This window comes from Dama dama, chromosome 26, assembly GCF_033118175.1.
Source record: "Dama dama isolate Ldn47 chromosome 26, ASM3311817v1, whole genome shotgun sequence".
In the NCBI taxonomy this organism is placed as follows: domain Eukaryota; kingdom Metazoa; phylum Chordata; class Mammalia; order Artiodactyla; family Cervidae; genus Dama; species Dama dama.
In genome coordinates this window covers 23824672-23844604 of record NC_083706.1, presented here as the reverse complement: position 1 = coordinate 23844604, position 19933 = coordinate 23824672, and the positions used below count along the sequence as shown (strand labels likewise).

The following is a 19933-nucleotide window of genomic DNA, read 5'->3' as shown; positions in this document are numbered from 1 at the left end:
TTAAAAACTACTCCTTAAACAAGACATGTCATCTTGTTTAAGGAGTAATTAATAAATATATACATATATAAAGCCATATGATAGTCATAGGCGAGAAGGTATGGAGATGGGACTTCAAAAAGTTAAAATTGTTCAGAAGATATCCTGGAGGAGACAAAACATAGATAAAGACTGTTAGTGTAAAGGACATATTCCAGGAGTTCATTCAGAGGACAACAGAGAAAAATTGGGGTCAAGTAAGAAGACGGATACAAAGCAACCCCCAATAATTCTAGAAGAAGACAAAAGGTGGAGGATAGAGGCATTTTAAAAGAGACAATGAGTTTCTCTAAGGATAACCTCAGTTTTGTGGAGAGACCTATGAAGAATACTTAAAGAAAGTGAAGAAGTACTGAGAAAAATAGAAAAAAAAAAAGGCAAAACTGTATCTGTCTTCAATTTTTAGGCAAACGGTAAATACATTGAGAAGACTTTCCCCAAAAATAGTTGCAGCCGAAGCTAGATTCTCGTGTGTTAAGAAATGTGTGAAAAAACAGATGCAGTGAATACTAGATCTTGCTTTCAAGGAGGAAAGGAACTAAGCAGGATCTCTGAGGTCCCTAGGGTGCCTCGTTCCTGCCATCCCACGTCTCTCTCTCACTAAGTCTCATTATTCCTCCTACAGATGTCATCCGTCCTGATCTTTCCTTCCTTTCCCTTCCTATACCTGCCTCTGTCCTGCTTTGATCTGTCGCCCTGACTCCCATTTCTCCTCCCTCCAGGCGTCCTGTGTGGATGATGAAATGAGGAGGATAAAGGCAGCAGATGCCACAAGAGGGACATTGTCACATGAAAGAAGCCAGGTAAGAACACAGCCTCTGGAGGTGAAGATGACAGGCTTTAATCTTATTGTTATCTCATCTTGAGCCAATTATTTAAATTCCATGGCCCTCAGCTTCTTTATCCCTCAAACACAAACAAGACTTCCTTCTTGGTTTGTTAGAAGGTTCGAATGAAATAAAATCTGTAATATAGTTATCTGTCCTCACACTAGGTACTCCACCGTAAGAATCTGCCTGTAACGCGGGAGACCCAGGTTCGATGCCTGGGTTGGGAAGATCCCCTGGAGGAGGAAACGGCAATCCACTCCAGTATTCTTACCTAGAGAATTTCATGGACAGAGGAGCCTGGTAGGCTACAGTCCATGAGGTCGCAAAAAATTGGACATGACTGAGCTACTTTCCCTTCTTCTCTATGCACATTAGGTGTGCAACCATTTTTATTATGATACTAAGTTAATGGTCCTAGAATACTGTGTTTATTATTCTACAGCCATGCCCAAAAGCCTTCAAGTCCCTACTATTCCTTACTACTTTCAATGTAAATTTCTCTATCCTATATTAAGTCTCTCTTGGACCTGTCTTAGTCATCTTTGTAACCTTAGTGAGTAGCTGTAATATATTTATTCAACACAAACTTTCTTTATCTAGGAAATAGATGGAATTGTTACATTGCCACTAGGATAGAATAAGATGCTTTTGGCCTCAAGTCACAGAAAATACTACCAGCAGAGACTTTACAAAATAGATGCTTATATCATATAACAAAATTCTAGAGGTGGTAAGTTTCCAGATGAGTCAAGTGACTCTGTAATTGTCAAGTTCTTTCTCTCCTAATCCACCATTCTTAGCATGCTGACTTTTCATCCTCAAGCTTTTCTCCTGCACGATTCTAAATTGCTACTGTGGCTTTGGGCATCCACTTTCAGAACCACTTTCAAAGCAGGAAGCCATGAGGACAAGCAATAAGAGAGCTTTCCTTATTTGTTTCTCTCTTTACGTTTCAAGAGAGGCTGCTTTTCTGGATTTCATTTGCTGGAGTCTCCTCCTGTCAATTTGTTCTGTGAAAGTTGGGAAGCCTGGCTCTAGGGAACTTCTCTACTTAACTCTCCTTGGCAACTTTACGCTTTCTTGTACTTTAAAGAGATAAATGCAGACAACTGCCAACTTTACATTCTGATCCAAATCTCATCTCCAAGCTCCATTGTGTACATAACCAATTCAAAACTTCACTTGGCATCATACTACATGTGATATTTTTCAACTTTCTTTTGTCATCTTGAATCCAGTTTTAGAGAATTATCTATATGTTATCCATGAGAGCTAGTCCATTTTCAACCACTGAAAGCTTACCTAATGTGGAAATAAACCACAAGTTGGCTATTTGTCTCCCTGACTTGGGACAGCTGTTCCTGCATTTTTGTTAAGGAGTACCAAATAAGAATTTTCATATGCCTACTTGGTCTGCTATTACAGAATAAGCAGCATTTACTTCTCAATATAATTGTAGGTTTGCAATTTCTCCTTCTAGTTATATAAAATGTTCCCTGTACATGTTGTCGAGTCATGTACTACACTTTGAAATACTATTATTTCCTGTGACTTGAAACACATCAGTGGGTAGTAACCATCTTTACCCCTCATAATACTTTCCCCCTCAAAGTGCATTTTGTTTTATTAACATAACAATACTAACTTATTTGTGATTATTATTTACCTGGTCTCCTTTTTTTCATCCTTTTACATTGAATTATTATGTATCAATATATTTATGTTCCCTTATAAAGAGAACTTTATTGTGTATTTAAAACCCAGTTTACAGCCTCTGTCCTTTACCTGGAGAATTTTGACATTTCTTGTGATTAATAAAATTTGGGTGGGTTATCTCTACCTTCTCATTTTTTTCTTTCTCTTTAAAATGCTTTTATCTTTCTCTGCCTTCAATAATATTGACCAAGGTATCTTTACTCCTTTTTATCCTCTAAGTATTTAGATATTATTATACAATCAATTTTTACTTAATTATGTTGAAATTGTTAACATATGTACTTGATTAAACAGGGGCTAATATTAATAATTCCAAAGCACAGAAAACTATATTTAATATCTTGTAATAATGTATAATGGAAAAGAATCAGAAAAAAGAATATATTTTTTTGTTTGTTTCTTTTTAGAAACAAAACATGTGCGTGTGTGTATAAATAAAACCAAATCACTTTTATGTACACCTGAAAATAATGCAATATTGTAAATCAAGTATACTTTAATAACAAATAATAAAAGAAATAATTCTCACCTTCTTCTAGACAATAATTACCCACTTTCCTTATTAAATGTTGTAGATGTTTGGAGTTTTATTAGATCTCAGTGGGTTTTTTTTCCTTCCAGTTTTATTGAGATATAATTTACATATAGCTCTATATAAGGTTAAAGTATACAGCATAATGATTTGACTTACACATATCAAGAAAAGATTGCCACAATAAGTTTAATGAATATTTATCAACTCATAGTGAAAGTTGCTCAGTCGTGTCCAACTCTTTGTGACCCCAGGGACTATACAGTCCAGGGAATTCTCCAGGCCAGAATACTGGAGTGGGTAGCCTTTCCCTTCTCCAGGGGATCTTCCCAACCCAGAAATCAAACCTAGGTCTCCCGCATTGCAGGCAGATGCTTCACCAGCTGAGCCACAAGGGAAGCCCGAGAATGCTGGAATGGGTAGCCTATCCCTTCTCCAGTGGATCTTCCCGACCCAGGAAGTATCATCTCATATCAGATCAGTTCAGTTCACTCAGTCGTGTCCAACTCTTGGTGACCCCGTGAACCACAGCATGCCGTAGATACGAAATAAAAGAGAAAGAAAAAATATTTTTTCCTTGTGATAAGAGCTCTTAGGTTTTATTCTCTTATTTTTCTTAATTACCCAAATTAATAACCACTGTGGCAATATTGCTATTATTCTACATAAGAAATGCTTCTTTTAACCTACATGTTTACTAATTTCTTTGCTTACCACACTACTTAAAATCCATTGTTTTTTTCTGGATCTTTCCTTAACTTACTTCTTTCCTAAGATTTTTATTCACAGTGAATCTGAAAGTGGCCATTCCTCTGAATTTTGTCTAAAATGTATTTTTTAGTGCTTGTTTCCAAATGACTGCTGACTTAATTTATGCTATATTGACAGTTACTTTCTCTTAGGATTTTGAAGAGAAACAATAAAAATACCTTTGTCTTTTAGCTTTTATTCTTGCTCTTGAAAGTTTGTGTCAGAATAATTTTTGTTTCCTTTTAGATAATGTATCCTTTCTCTGTGATTGCTTCAGGATCCTCTCTTCCTCTTTGACTTTCTAGTTTTACAATAAGGTTTTAGGTGTGATTTGCATTTATTTAACCTGCTCATGACTCATAGTGTTTCTTTAATCTAAGGATTCATTATCTTTCACCAGTTCTGGAAAACTAGCAATCGTTACCTCAACACATACGGCTCCTATCTTTCTCTCCATCACCTCTTACAACTCCTACCATCTGATGTTCTCATCCCAACCTTTGTATCTCCTAATTTTTTCCTTTCAATTTTCTCAGTATTATATACTCTGTGTAATGATCTCCAATCTAACTCTCTGTTAGACTTATCCTCTTTTCAAAAAGTGAAAGTGTTAGTCGCTCAGTTGTGTCCGACTCTTTGTGATCCCATGGACTATAGCCCCCCAGGCTCCTCTGTTCATGGAATTCTCCAGGCAAGAATACTGCAGTGGGTTGTCATTGCCTTCTCCAGGGGATCATCCTGACCCAGATACTGAACCCGGGTCTCCTGTGTTGCAGGACAGTTGCATTTTATTTTCTGTCTTGTGTACCTATTGACTTCTAATTTCTAGAAATTCTATTTCTTCTTTTTCAAACATGCAGTCTTTTTCATGGTGTCCAGTTGTTTTCTTGTGATTTATATTCCAAAGATTTTGCTTTATTCTTTTCTAACAAATTTATTTTATAAGTTCTACTTGAGTGTTCCAGGAGCTGAAATTCTTGGGATTTCAATGCTTATTGTTGTGGTATCTGCTGTCTTTTGCTCAAGAATTGTTTCTCTACAGCATGGGTTGAGGGTTGTCTCTGGGGGAGTTCTGCATTTGCTTCTTTCTTCCAGGTGCCGCAAGGGTACCACCCTGATGGCTCTAAATTTTATTCAAACTTCTTTCCTATGAAAGTTCCCTGGCTTTGTCAGAAATATTATTTTGAACCTTAACGCTGCATGAAATACAAATTTAGGGTTTGGAGTCACAGAAAATTCTTTTTTGTTTCAGCTTCTTATTTTCCTTCTAGACCAGTGGGTGGATCTTTTTTAAAAAGAATGCTCTTTCTCTGAACATTTTTCTGAGATTTAGTAATACTTTGAGGGTCCTCTTATTTATTCAAAGGTCTCAGTTGCAACCCCCTTCATCTTTTGAATACAAAACTTCCGTTACTGTCCCTCTGAGAGATGTTAAACTCTGAGACTCTGCATTATGGAGACCAATAATACTCAGGGCAGTACCAGTAGCTTGTGGTCTCAGACACTTGACCCTGCAGCCAGAGTAGTCTGTTCTTGCTTGTAAGCTCAGCGATGCATTTAAAACTTTTTCTTTACAATATATATCCAGCATTTAATAAGTGTTGATAGTAGGAGAATTTCTCCTTTTCTTTGTTCTCCATTTGCCATAGCTATTTAGAGCAGCTGTAATCTCTGTGAGGCTATAAAACAAGGCCACTTTCCCAGGTATAGAAGCCAACACTAGGGCACAGAGCAAGGTCAAGCCCTTGCATGTGTGTGTGTGCTTGTGTGTGTACAAGTACATACAAGTATGGCTATGTAAATGCAATAGGTGTGTGAAAATAAGCCTGCACCAGGGAAGACTTTTTCTGAGGAACTGGATGAAGAAAAACTAGCCAAAGAGGCACAGGAAGCCTGTTCCAGGAAGAGACAGAGCATTTGTAAGTCCTCAAAGCCTTAAGGGAACACGGATTATTTGGCAATCTGTAAATAGGTCCATTCAACAGAAGCGTAAATCTAACCTTCGGAAATGGTCAAAGCCTAGGACTGCATGCCATAAATCCACTTTAATTCCATGCTAAGAAGCTTAGATTTTTGTCCTAAAGACAGCTGAATGCCCTTGAAGGATTTCAAGCAGAAGAGTGACATGATTAGATTTCCTCTGTGGAGAGCCAACATGAAGAACAGATGGAGAATGACAGGAGATTCTGGCTCTAACCCACATGGTTTTCTCCATGCTATAAAGGGCCATTTGGCAGCAGGTATATTGAGGGTAGGAGAAATGCAGAGAAAGAGTGCCAGGGACAGGTACCCAACACCAAGGACTCAAAAGCCAAAAGAAGGATCAGGTGGAAAGCTGGGCAAAGGTCCAAAGTCCAGGAGAGCCAGAAGAAGAATCAAGAGGTTGCCAAAACTGGATCAGGGCCACTTTTGGTTAAAGTGCCAAGAAATTTAGGTCAGAAAGATGCAGGCAAAGGTAAAGAAGTGGTGACAACAGGAATAAAAGTTTGGTGATATGAGTTATGATATATTGTGGTTCATAACGGTAATGCATTTAGATATGTCTATTTTCACTCATTCACATGACAGATGCTTGTGTTCCCCTAATTCCTGCTACTATCTTTCCAATGGGGTCCTTGACCCTTCAGCATCATTAAAATTCATCCTCAAAATCAACAATAAAAAGGACAAACAAACATAATGCTGTGTAATTAATGCTTTACACTGCTTTGACTAGAAAGAAATAATTCTTTCATTTATATATTTATTTTAGGCCATGCTGTGCGGCATGTAGGATCTTAGGATCTTAGTTTCCCAACCAGGGATAGGACCCATGCTCCCTGCATTGGGAGTGTGGAGTCTTAACCACTGGACCAACCACCAGGGAATTCCCCGATAATTCTTTAATGTAGTTACAGCTGCATCTCAATGGGTACAGAGATAGAAATATCATAGGGGGCAAGGTGGAAGCTTTGCTGCCAGAAGAAGCAACCTGGGCTCTCTTGATTTCCCATTTTCTCTGTAAAGAGGAACCTGGCAAACATCTTGAATCTGGCAGGTGTTTATCACTCAATTCCTACTCCAACAGGAGAGAAATAGCATGACGATGTGATTTTCCAAATTTAAAACAAAACCCACTTTATACCAAATGATGAGCTCTGACTGGTGATGCTCCAGGGACATGGCTGCTGTCATCTTGCTTTTATCTTCTTTTGGGAAATGCAAGCTGTGTCTTCTCCATCTTGGCAGCAGTGTACCTCTAACCCTAATTAAATAGTATCTACTGTGGTGCATGTCTGATAGCCCTGAAATTTAAATAAAGGGGAAATAATAACTTTATACTGTAAAATCAATAAACAAGAGACTTCCCATTTTTCCATCATTTTGTACTGTGATGATTCCTCTTGTGCTCAGTTGTGTGAGACCACATTTTTAATGTGAAATTATATCCCAGTATTTTATTGCACACATTATCAAATAGATGCTTAATGGTCATAGAGATGAGCAGAGACATTACCTTGCCAACAAAGGTCCATCTAGTCAAAGCCATGGTTTTTCCAGTAGTAATGTATGTATGTGAGATTTGGACCATAAAGAAAGCTGAGTGCCGAAGAACTGATGCCTTTGAACTGTGGTCTTAGAGAAGACTCTTAAGAGTCCCTTGGACAGGTAGGAGATCAAACCAGTCAATCCTATAGGAAATCAGTCCTGAATACTCATTGGAAGGACTGATGCTGAAGTTGAAGCTCCAATACTTTGGCCACCTGTTGAGAAGAACTGACTCATTTAAAAAGACCCTGATGCTGGGAAAGATTGAAGGCAGGAGGAGAAGGGGATGACAGAGGATGAGTTGGTTGGATGGCATCATCGACTCGATGGACATGAGTTTGGGTAGGCTTTGGGAGTTGGTGATGGACAGGGAAGCCTGGCCTGTTGCATTCTGTGGGGTTGCAAAGAGTCAGACATGACTGAGAGCCTGAAATGAACTGAACTGATCTGAACTGATCTATATATACAAGCAGCTCATGCAGCTCAATACCAGAAAAAGAAACTCAATTAAAAAATGGGCAGAAGGCCTAAAAGGAAGAGGAACCAAGTCAGAAAAGGCCATTTGGGAATGGTGAGAAGGGAAAGAGGCGTGAGACTGTAGGCCGTTATCAAAGGCAAAGGGAATGAAAAGTCAAGCTACAGGGGAGACCTGCAGTGTGAAGTTTAATAACTTAATCATGATGAGGCTGGTTATAATCTTCAAGAGAATGGCTCCAGTAAACAGGAAGGGAAGAGGGAAATTATGATGAATTGACTCAGGATCCAATGGGAACCTAGAAAGTAGAAGCAGTTTTGAAAAACAGAACCACACGAAACAGAACACATGAGAAATTTGGTGATAAGTGGGAAATGTAAAAAATAGCCTAATGGGGCAGGGAGTTTGGGGCCAAGGCTTTTGAATTTGTGTGGACTGATTTGATTTGATTTTTAATTTAGGAAAGATAATTATGGTTTACCACTGAAAATGAGTCATAAAAGAGAAAGCAACATTTAAATTTGAGAAGTAAAGGGAGAATTACATACAGTCTTTGAAGGATGGCAGTGCAAAACTCAGACAACAACCTAGGCTGTTTCTTCATTTATGGGCTTCCCAGGTGGCATTAGTGGTAAAGAACAGAGTCTGCCAATGCAAGAGACATAAGCGACAGGTGTTCAATCCCTGGGTCAGGAAGATCCCTTGGAGAAGGGCATGGCAACCCACTCCAGTAATCTTGACAGGAGGATTCCATGGACAGAGGAACCTGGTGGGCTACAGTCCATGGGGTTGCAAAGCATCAACACAACTAGAGTGACTTAGCACTAAAGCACACATATTTCCTCACTTAGTGCTTACTGCATGGCAAGTAGAGTGCTAAGAATTTTATATCCATTAAATCCTGACTGTGTGGATCACAATAAACTATGGAAAATTCTGAAAGAGATGGGAATACCAGACCACCTGACCTGCCTCTTGAGAAACCTGTCTGCAGGTCAGGAAGCAACAGTTAGAACTGGACATGGAACAACAGACTGGTTCCAAATAGGAAAAGGAGTCCGTCAAGGCTGTATATTGTCACCCTGCTTATTTAGCTTATATGCAGAGTACATCATGAGAAACTCTGGGCTGGAAGAAGCACAAGCTGGAATCAAGATTGCCGGGAGAAATATCAGTAACCTCAGATATGCAGATGACACCACCCTTATGGCAGAAAGTGAAGAAGAACTAAAGAACCTCTTGACGAAAGTGAAAGGGGAGAGTGAAAAAGTTGGCTTAAGGCTCAACATTCAGAAAACTAAGATCACGGCCTCTGGCCCCATCACTTCATGGCAAATAGATGGGGAAACAGTGGAAACAGTGAGAGACTTTATTTTTCTGGGCCCCAAAATCATAGCAGGTAGTGATTGCAGCCATGAAATTAAAAGATGATTGCTGCTTGGAAGGAAAGTTATGACCAACCTAGACAGCATATTAAAAAGCAGAGACATTACTTTGCCAACAAAGGTCCATCTAGTCAAAGCTATGGTTTTTCCAGTAGTCATGTATGGATGTGAGAGTTGTACTATAAAAAAAAGCTGAGTGCTGAAGATTTGATGCTTTGAACTGTGGTGTTGGAGAAGACTCTTGAGAGTCCCTTGGACTGCAAGGAGATCCAACCAGTCCATCCTAAAGGCGATCAACCCTGGGTGTTCATTGGAGGTACTGATGTTGAAACTGAAGCTCCAATACTTTGGCCACCTGATGTGGAGAGCTGACTCATTTGAAAAGACCCTGATGCTGGGGAAGATTGAGGGTAGGAGGAGAAGGGGACAACAGAGGATGAGATGGCTGGATGGCATCATCAACACAATGGACATGGGTTTGGGTGGACTCTGGGAGTTGGTGATGGACAGGGAGGGCTGGCGGGCTGCAGTTCATGGAGTTGCAAAGAGTCGGACACGACTGAGCGACTAAACTGAACTGAACTGAAATAATGTGATCTTTGCAACAACACTATTAGATAATTATCATTAAGCTCTTTTTATAATTTGGGAAACTGAGACTCAGAATCATGAAGTAATTTGCCAAGGCCATGTAGCAAGTTCAGTGGTGAGCGTGCTTACATGCTTAGCCGCTCTGTCATGTCTGACTCTTTGGAACCCTATGGACTATAGTTTTCCAGGCTTCTTTGTCCATGGGATTTTCCAGGCAAGATTACTGGAGTGTTGCCATTTCTTCCTCCAGGGGATTTTCCCAGCCTGGGGATCAAACCCACATCACCTGTGGTGGTGGGGCTGGGATTTAAATTCAGACCTAATTTGACTCCTAGTCTTATTCTCCAACTCCTATACTGAACTGAGCCTGACAAAGGAGAATTGCAAAGAATGTGATACTATCTGTGTTTTCCCGCCTTCTGCCTAATCCCTGTAGTAAGTGATAAGCCCGTGCCAGGCTCAGCCTGTGTTGTAGGCATTACTGCAGGTCACCACTAACCAGTTCACCTTCCTTTCCAGGCACATGCAGGAGTGTGCATCACACCCCTTTGCTGGGTGAAAAGTTCAAGGGGTTGAAATGCGAGCAAAAGTCGCATGCCATTTGGGGGCTGAGGCGATAAAAAACCTGATTCCTCCAGCTCCTCCTTCCTCCCCCAGTTGTGGAGGAAGATCTTGGATGAGGGTGGCAGGGCCAAAGAAGTAAGGCAGGCTAGATCACTCACCACAAAAAGAATGCAGCTCTCCAGAGATGGCCAGGACCTTCAGCAAACTTGTATGAGCAAGAAATATCCTTGCATTGTGTAAAGCCACTAATATTTGGGGATTGGTTGTTACCAAGCCTAAACTACAGCAGAACTGAGGAAGCATATCCAGTAAATAATTCTTGGAAGAGGTAACAACTGAGTTATTCCCAAGGATGAACTGAAGTTAGGTAGGCAAAAATAAGAACAAATTGAACCAACAGAGGGTTCACCATGTATGAATGTTTAGAGAAGGAACAAGACAGTGTACTCAAAGAGGAATGAGACAGGTCATAGTGTCAGTGAACATTGCCTTTATCACAAAGTATTTGTGTACACTCACATAGGTTCTCATTTTCTGTTATTGATTTCATTTCCTTGATATGTGTGTCCAGATTTTGTTTAAATTACATACTTCTTTCATTATGATAGCTTTATGGTACATTTCATATCTGTTATGAGATATTCTCTCATTATTCCATTCACTCTTTATTTAGTTAGACTTAGAAACTTTAGAAGCTAAAATAAATTTTTGTTTTGCTCTGTTTAAAAAAAAAAAAGCCTTATACTTGTATTTGTTTTCTATTCCTGCTCTAACAAATTACCAAGAAGTTAGTGACTTTAAAAAACATGAGGACTTCCCTGGTGGTACAGTGGACGGGAATCTGCCTGGCAGTCCTGGGGACCGCAGGTTCAATCCCTTGTCCAGGAAGATCCTACATGCCATGGAGCAACTAAGCCCATGTACCGCAGCTGCCGAGCCTGCAAGTCCTAGAGCCCTCAGGCTACAGCTGCTGAGTCCACGTGCCTCACCCCCTGAAGCCCACACGCCTAGAGCCTGTGGTCTGCATCAGGGCAAGCCCTGCAACGAGCAGCTCGTACACCACAGCCAGAGAGCAGGCCCCCGCCACAGCGAGAGACCAGCCCACGCAGCAGCAAAGACCCAGCACAACCTTAAATAAACAAATAAGCAGATGAATAAAATTATTTTGAAAAAACCCTGAATTTGTGATTTCACCATTCTGAATATTAGAAATTTATAATCAGTCTCATTGAGCTAAAATCAAGGAGGTGTTTGAATTCATTCTAAAGGCCTGGATTCATTCTAAAGGCTCCAAGGAAAAACTCGGTCTTCTCATCTTTTCCAATGTCTAGAGGCCGCCTACAGCCTTGTCTTGTGGGTCCCTCTTCCCTCTTCAGAGCATATCGGTACAACCCCTGTTCCCGTCTTCTCTAATTCATATCTTCCTGCTTTCCTTTTAGTAGGACCCTTGTGATTCCATGGAGCCCACCCAGATAATCCAGCTTTGACTCTCCATTTTTAAAATCCTTAATTTAATCTCATTTGCAAAGGCCCTTTTACCAACTAAGGTAGCATTGTCACAGGTGCTGGAGATTAAGATTGTACATCTTTGAAGGAACATTATTCAGGCTAGCACTTAAAGGAATTATGAGCAAGATCATTAGCAGAGATGAAGGGGGGGCGCAGAACCCTAAAATAAGAACACAACCATATTGGAGTGGAGCAGAGAGGAAAAGAATAAAAAGAACATTATGAACAGTGGTTCTCTAGTTATTCTTCATTGTTTATAAAAAGGTAAAGTATTAGAGCTCTTTTTCTTAGATTTTTCTAGGATGCTGTAAAACTACAAACTTAGATGTGTTCTTGCTATTGTTCAGTCAGTCAGTCTTGCGCAATTATTTTCGATCCCATTGACGGCAGCACCCCAGGCTTTCCTGTCCTTCACCATCTTCCGGAGTTTGCTGAAGCTCATGTCCATTGAGTCAATGATTCCATCTGACCATCTCATCCTCTGTCATCCCCTTCTCCTTCTGCCTTCAGTCTTTCCCAGCATCAGGGTCTTTTCCAATGAGTCGGCGCTTTGCATCAGGTGGCCAAAGTATTGGAGCTTCATCGTCAGTGCTTTCAATGAATATGATCTCCTTGCAGTCCAAGAGACTCTCAAGAGTCTTCTCCAACACCACAGTTCAAAAACACCAATTCTTTGGCACTCAGTCTTCTTTATGGTCCGACTCTCACATCCATACGTGACTACTGGAAAAACCATAGCTTTGGTGTGTTGCCAAAGTAATGTCTCTGCTTTTTAATATGGTGTCTAGGTTGGTCATAGCTTTTCTTCCAAGGAGCAAGCATCTTTTAATTTTATGGCTGCTTTCATCATCTGCAGTGATTTTGGAGCCCAAGAAAATAAAGCCTATCATCATTTCTATTGTTTCCTCATCTAATTGCCATGAAGTTATGGGATGGATTGCCATGATCTTAGATTTTGAATGTTGAGTTTTAAGCCAGCTTTTTCACTCTCCTCTTTCACCTTCATCGAGTCTCTTTAGTTCCTGTTTGCTTTCTGCCATAAGTGAAAGTGAAAGTCTAAGGGTGGTATTATCTGTATATCTGAAGTTACTGATATTTCTCCCAGCAGTCTTGATTCCAGCTTGTGCTTCAGTCCAGCCTAGCATTCCCCATGATGTACTCTGCATATAAGTTAAACAAACAGGGGGAAAATATACAGCTTTAATGCACTCCTTCACCAATTTTGAACCAGTCTGTTGTTCCAATGTTTGGTTCTAACTGTTGCTTCTTGATCTGCATACAGGCTTCTCAGGAGGCAGGTAAGGTGGTCTAGTATTCCTATCTCTTTAAGAATTTCCTTCAGTTATGATCCACACAGTTAAAGGCTTTAGCATAGTCAAAGAAGCAGAAATAGATGCTTTTCTGGAATTCTCTTGCTTTTTCTATGATCCAATGGATGTTGCCAATTTGATCTCTGGTTCCTCTGCCTTTTCTAAATCTAGCTTGTACATCTGAAAGTTCATGTACTGTTGAAACCTAGCTTGGATGTGAAATAATTTTAAATATGAGTAGATAAATAAGGAAATGATTTTAAAAAGTGACTATTCCAATCTGAGCATTGGCACTAATAGAATCCAAGAAAATGGATTGATTTTAGCCATCCTCAAATTAATCCACTAAATAAAAGTTTTATTAATAGACATGGATAAAGGTATATGATTAAGAAAGTATTTCAAAATAGAGGAAAGGTGGATTATTTAATAAACAGAAATGAGATAATGGTCAGCCATTTGAAAAATAAATATAACTGGACCTTTCTGTCACTGAAGAAGATAAGAGAAAACAAAAACAAAATTACAGGGGTGAAAGTTTTAAAATGTATCCATATGAGAGAATTACTTACTATCTGGGAAAGGATAAGACCTTTTAAGGCCAAATGCAAAAGTTCAACAAAGCATGAAGAAAAATATAAATAAATTTGTCTATGTAAAATTTTAAAATTTTGTTTGAGGGGAAACATAAGCAAAGTCAAACATAAATGAAAAACCTCAAGAATATTTGTGACACCAATGACTATGATGGCTCAGTTGGTAAAGAATCCACCTGCAATGCAGGAGACCCTGGTTCAATTCCTGGGTCTGGAAGATCCACCAGAGAAGGGATAGGCTACCCACTCCAGTATTCTTGGGCTTCCCTTGTGGCTCAGCTGGTAAAGAATCTGTCTGCAATGTGGGAGACCTGGGTTTGATCCCTGGATTGGGAAGATCCCCTGGAGAAGGGAAAGGCTCAAGTATTTTGGTCTAGAGAATTCCCTGGACTATACCATGGGGTCACAAAGAGTCAGACATGACTGAGAGACTTTCACTTTTATGACAGGCTATAAGTCATTTTTTAAATATATAAAAACATTTACAAACCAAATAGAAAACAAACAATTCAATAGAAAATGAGGGGGAAAATAACCATTAAAAAATCTTAAAAACATAAGATGCTCATTCATGAACTTTAAAATCCTAATTAAAATCACAAAGGGGAAACATTTTTACCCAATCAAATTTGTAAACATCACAAATTTGTCTTTAACAGTATAAGTGTTGGTGAGGTTGAGAGGAAACAGGAATTCTCATAGACCATTGACAAGCATGAGTACAAATACTTTGGAAGGAAATTTGGCAGTATTTCACAATACTTAAAATACTTATATCCTTTGACCCAGAAATTCTACTTCTAGGAACTTTTGACAAATTTTTTCATATTCCAAGGGCTAGGTACATGAATATGTCCTATGGTATTATTTATAATAATAAAACTCTGAGAATATTTTTATTTATTAAAATAAGTTTATTGAAGTATATTAAAGTATATTACAGTGTTATATTAATTTCAGTTGTACAATATAGTGGTTCAATATTTTTATAGATTATTTTTCATTTAAAGTCATTATAAAATTTTGGCTGTATTCCTACCCCTGAGAATATCTTAAAACCTATTAGTAAAATGCCAAATAAATTATTTATTCATACAAAGAAACATTATATAACTATTAAAATGAATAAGTCTATGTATTAAAGTATCTGCAATATCAGATGAGAACCATATGAAATTATTTTGGAGAGAGAATTTCTGAAAAAGTGATCTTTTTGACCATCCATGGTTTACATTTATAAATGATCACATCTTGATTTAAGTGTAACTACATAGGCAAATTCTCACTTGTTTAATCCTTTTACCTAAAATCCCTGGGAGGGATGTTGAAGTTGAAACAGAAAGAAGAGATTGCTTCAGGCCAAAAAAGCCCCAGAAAACATCATGAGATCAGGAGCTAACCCCTGTTTGAGTCATAGTTTCACAGGAACTATTAGGATAGCCAGCTGTACCTCCAGGCTTTACAGACATAGAACTGGAGGGCCAAGACTATTTATAGAACCAGTAATAATTGATGCTTATTTGCATAATAGATAGAGTCTTAACAAATTTTCAAAGATATATATTTTAAAGCAATTTTAATTTGACCCTGAAGTCAGTACCACATGTATAATTCATGGAATGATTTGCTTTTTGCCCTGAAATGATATTAATACTTTGAAGGAGAGCTGTTTAAATGATCAGAGATTTGTTACTTGTAATTGCCGGTTATTCTGAACAAAATGACAATGTTTTTTGTACACTGACCAAGTTGCTTTGGTAGTTAAAGAAATTTCTTTTATGCATACCAGTGATAAAGTAGAATCTCAAGATCACCAAGATATCTATAAATATAGAAACCTATGCTTTCAAGGCACTTCTAGAAGTCATTCATTCTAGTCTAACTATCTGTGTGCATGTAGGACCACAAATAAACCTTCAAAACCACAAGGTAGATTGTTTGTTCCTTAAGACTGAGAACTTTCCTTACAGAGTTTAATGCATAGTCTTGTACCTAGTAGTTGCACAGTAAATATTAGAATTAATTATTGGAAGAGAACAACTGGTCCAAGAACATGGTCCTCAGAATGAGACAGACTGGATTCCAACCCTGTCTCTTCTACTCACTAGCTGTGGTGACTTAGAGCAAGTCAATGTTCTCATCAAGGGAAAAACTATATCCCCTCCCACCAGGCTTTGCCAAAATTTTCAGGGCCATTGTGGGTGCACTTGAAGTCTCATTAATAAGAATCATGCAAGTTTTACCGGCTCATTTTCCCCACATGCAAGTTTCATAAGCTCAGCTTCCCGCAGACCTCTCCCTAAGGGTTTCAAGCTCGCTTCTTCTGGGCACAGGCTTGCCCCAGGGGCACTGCCGTTCTCTACCGTGCCCTCGGGCTCCCCTGGGTGCCAGTCCTGCTTCTGTCTGCAGTGGGTTCCTCAGCAACGCTGTTTCTCCACATGGGGCAGCAAGTCCCTAGTGCTAACTCTACCTGCTGCCACTCGGCCTCTAGCCCTGGCAGCGGCCTCTGCTGCTCCTCTAGGTGTCATCCCAAACAACAGCTCTCAGGGGCTCAAAGTTCCTTAGTGACTTGTAGAGAAGAGGTGCCCCTCCTCTGGGCAGTGCTTTTTCTGTTAGAGTTTCCAAAAACATGGTGCTTTTGCGTGCCAGTGACAGAGCTTTTTCATTTTCTTCTTCTTTCTTTGCTTCCTTTTTCTTCTCTCTCTCTTTCTCCCTCCTCTCCTCCCTCCCTTCCTGTCTGCATCTCATTCTCTCTTTTTCTCCTTTCTTTCCTTCCTTTAATTTATAGATCACCTGCTTCCTGTAGAACTAAGGCTTCTGTAAAGGCTGGTCTAGAAGTTAGTGGCAAGTAATGAATCTCATATTCTATTCAGAATTACTTTCCTTCTTCTAGCTATTTGTTACTGTTCTCCTCAATAGGCTTCGCTCTTCTTATGCTTAATAAATTGTTTCTCCCAGAACACACTTCAGCCTCCATGAAAATAAAATTGTGTTGACTCATATAATCAGTCTGCTTTATATTCCAATATGACTGTAGACAGCCTATGCTTAAAGCGAAATCCCCGTCAGACACAGAATAAATATAGTGATGCCCAAATTACAAGGCTTGTGATATCTCACAACATTCCAATAGGGTTGATGGAATTTTAAAACAGTTATTTACGTGGAAAGCAGCCAGTAAATATGTTAGCTCTTAGTACTAATAGTAGTACAAGGTACTTTTTATTATATTAGTATGATTTACTTAAGATGATTTTAATTTAGTGTCCTAGGTTCAATATAGGTTTTTTGATACATTTTCAAATATATCAATGTATGTATATTTTTTAATATTTAGTGTCTTACTGCATTCTTTTGTATCCTGGGGAAAATAAGCAAATTCTGCTCATCTACATTCAAGTTAAGGATTTTGAGGGAGTTACTTTCTAATTCAAATTTTTAGCAAAAAATTTAGGTAAATTTTTGGTTATGAAAAAAACTTAAAATTAAGTTGTTTGTTTGAAAAAAATGAAAAACTAGCTTGGAGATTTAATTAGTTAAATATACCAACTTATTGGCTCAGTGATAAAGGATTAGCCTGCCAAAGCAGGAGACACCAGTTTGATCCCTGGGTCAGGAAGATCCTCTGGAGAAGGAAACGGCAACCCACTCCAATATTCTTGCCTGCAGAATTCCATGGATAGAGGAGCCTGGTGGGCTACAGTCCATGGGGTCACAAGAGCACAACTCAGTGACTGAACCACCACCACCAATATACCAAGTACTATCTGCCCAGCACTAAACTCAATATGATAGGAGAAACAGAAGAGTTAAAACGCTTCAGGCCAGTCCTTCTAAGAAGTATAGGACAGACAAGATTACATTTTATTTTTTTTTTCCCACTTATTTTTATTTGTTGGAGGCTAATTACTTTACAATATTGTAGTGGTTTTTGCCATACTTTCACATGAATCAGCCATGGCTTTACATGTGTTACCCATCCTGATCCCCCCTCCCACCTGACTCTCTACCTGATCCCTCTGGGTCTTCCCAGTGCACCAGGCCTGAGCTCTTGTCTCATGCATCCAACCTGGGCTGGTGAACTGTTTCACCCTAGATAATATACATGTTTCGATGGTGTTCTCTCGAAACATCCCACCCTCACCTTCTCCCACAGAGTCCAAAAGTCTGTTCTGTACATCTGTGTCTCTTTTTCTGTTTTGCATATAGGGTTATTGTTACCAATTTTCTAAATTCCATATATGTGTGTTAGTATACTGTACTGGTCTTTATCTTTCTGGCTTACTTCAGTCTGTATAATGGCCTCCAAGTTCATCCATCTCATAAGAACTGATTCAAATGAATTCTGTTTAATGGCTGAGTAATATTCCATGGTGTATATGTACCACAGCTTCCTTATCCATTCGTCTGCTGATGGGCATCTAGGTTGTTTCCATGTCCTGGCTATTATAAACAGTGCTGTGATGAATATTGGGGTACATGTGTCTCTTTCAGATCTGGTTTTCTCAGTGTGTATGCCCAGGAGTGAGATTGCTGGTTCATATGGCAGTTCTATTTCCAGTTTTTTAAGGAATCTCCACACTGTTCTCCATAGTGGCTGTACTAGTTTGCATTCCCACCAACAGTGTAAAAGGGTTCCCTTTTCTCCACACCCTCTCCAGCATTTATTGCTTGTAGACTTTTGGATAGCAGCCATTCTGACTGGGGTGTAATGGTACCTCATTGTGGTTTTGATTTGCATTTCTCTGATAATGAGTGATGTTGAGCATCTTTTCATGTGCTTGTTAGCCATCTGTATGTCTTCTTTGGAGAAATGTCTGCTTAGATCTTTGGCCCATTTTTTGATTGGGTCATTTATTTTTCTGGAATTGAGCTGCAGGAGTTGCTTGTATATTTTTGAGATTAATCCTTTGTCTGTTGCTTCGTTTGCTATTATTTTCTCCCAATCTGAGGGCTGTCTTTTCACCTTGCTTGTATTTCCTTTGCTCTGCAAAAACTTTTAAGTTTAACTAGGTCCCATTTGTTTATTTTTGCTTTTATTTCCAATATTCTGGGAGGTGGGTCATAGAGGATCCTGCTGTGATTTATGTTGGAGAGTGTTTTGCCTATGTTCTCCTCTAGGAGTTTTATAGTTTCTGGTCTTCCATTTAGATCTTTAATCCATTTTGAGTTTATTTTTGTGTATGGTGTTATAAAGTGTTCTAGTTTCATTCTTTTAAAAGTGATTGACCAGTTTTCCCAGCACCACTTGTTAAAGAGGTTGTCTTTTTTCCATTGTATATCCTTGCCTCCTTTGTCAAAGATAAGGTGTCCATAGGTTCGTGGATTTATCTCTGGGCTTTCTATTCTGTTCCATTGATCTATAGTTCTGTCTTTTTTTTTTTTTTTTTTTTTTTCCTGTTAAACAATGATTTTTATTGCTTTAGTACAATAGACATATTTATGCAACCAGGGCAGAAGCTGTGGATGACTCGTATTTCCAGTTGGGGGGCAGGACTCGTTTGGTCTTGTAGTATCGAGCCAACCGGTGAATACGGCTCTCAATCAGAATCAGACGGAATTTAGCATCTTTATCCTTTCTGTTCCTCTCCAGATACTTTCAAACAGCAACAGCTTTCTTAATTAAATGATAGAGATCCTTGGGGAGGTCAGGAGCAAGTCCTTTGGACTTAAGAATTTTCAAGATTTTGTTGCCTGTCACAAAACGTACTTGTGCAACACCATGAGAGTCTCTCAGGATCACACCAATCTGGGAGGGAGTCAGGCCTTTCTTGGCCAGTTTGTAGATCTGCTCCTTCACATCGTCAGAAGTGAGCTTCAGCCAGGTGGGGACGCTGCAGCGGTAGGGCAGAGCCGACTGGGACAAGCCCTTCCCGGGAGCATGCATGCGACCCATGATGGCGGCGGTGTGGTAGCAAAAGGTATAGTTCTGTCTTTGTGCCAGTATCATACTGTCTTGATGACTGTGGCTTTGTAGTAGAGTCTGAAGTCAGGCAGGTTGATTCCTCCAGTTCCATTCTTCTTTCTCAAGACTGCTTTGGATATTCGAGGCTTTTTGTATTTCCATACAAATTGTGAAATTATTTGTTCTAGTTCTGTGAAAAATAC

The 19933-nt window shown here is 39.2% G+C and overlaps 1 pseudogene; it reads right to left on the bottom strand.

Moving 5' to 3' along the window:
• Window positions 1–19228: 19228 nt before the first annotated feature.
• On the bottom strand, window positions 19229–19729 carry LOC133047081 (small ribosomal subunit protein uS15-like; annotated as a pseudogene).
• Window positions 19730–19933: the final 204 nt, after the last annotated feature.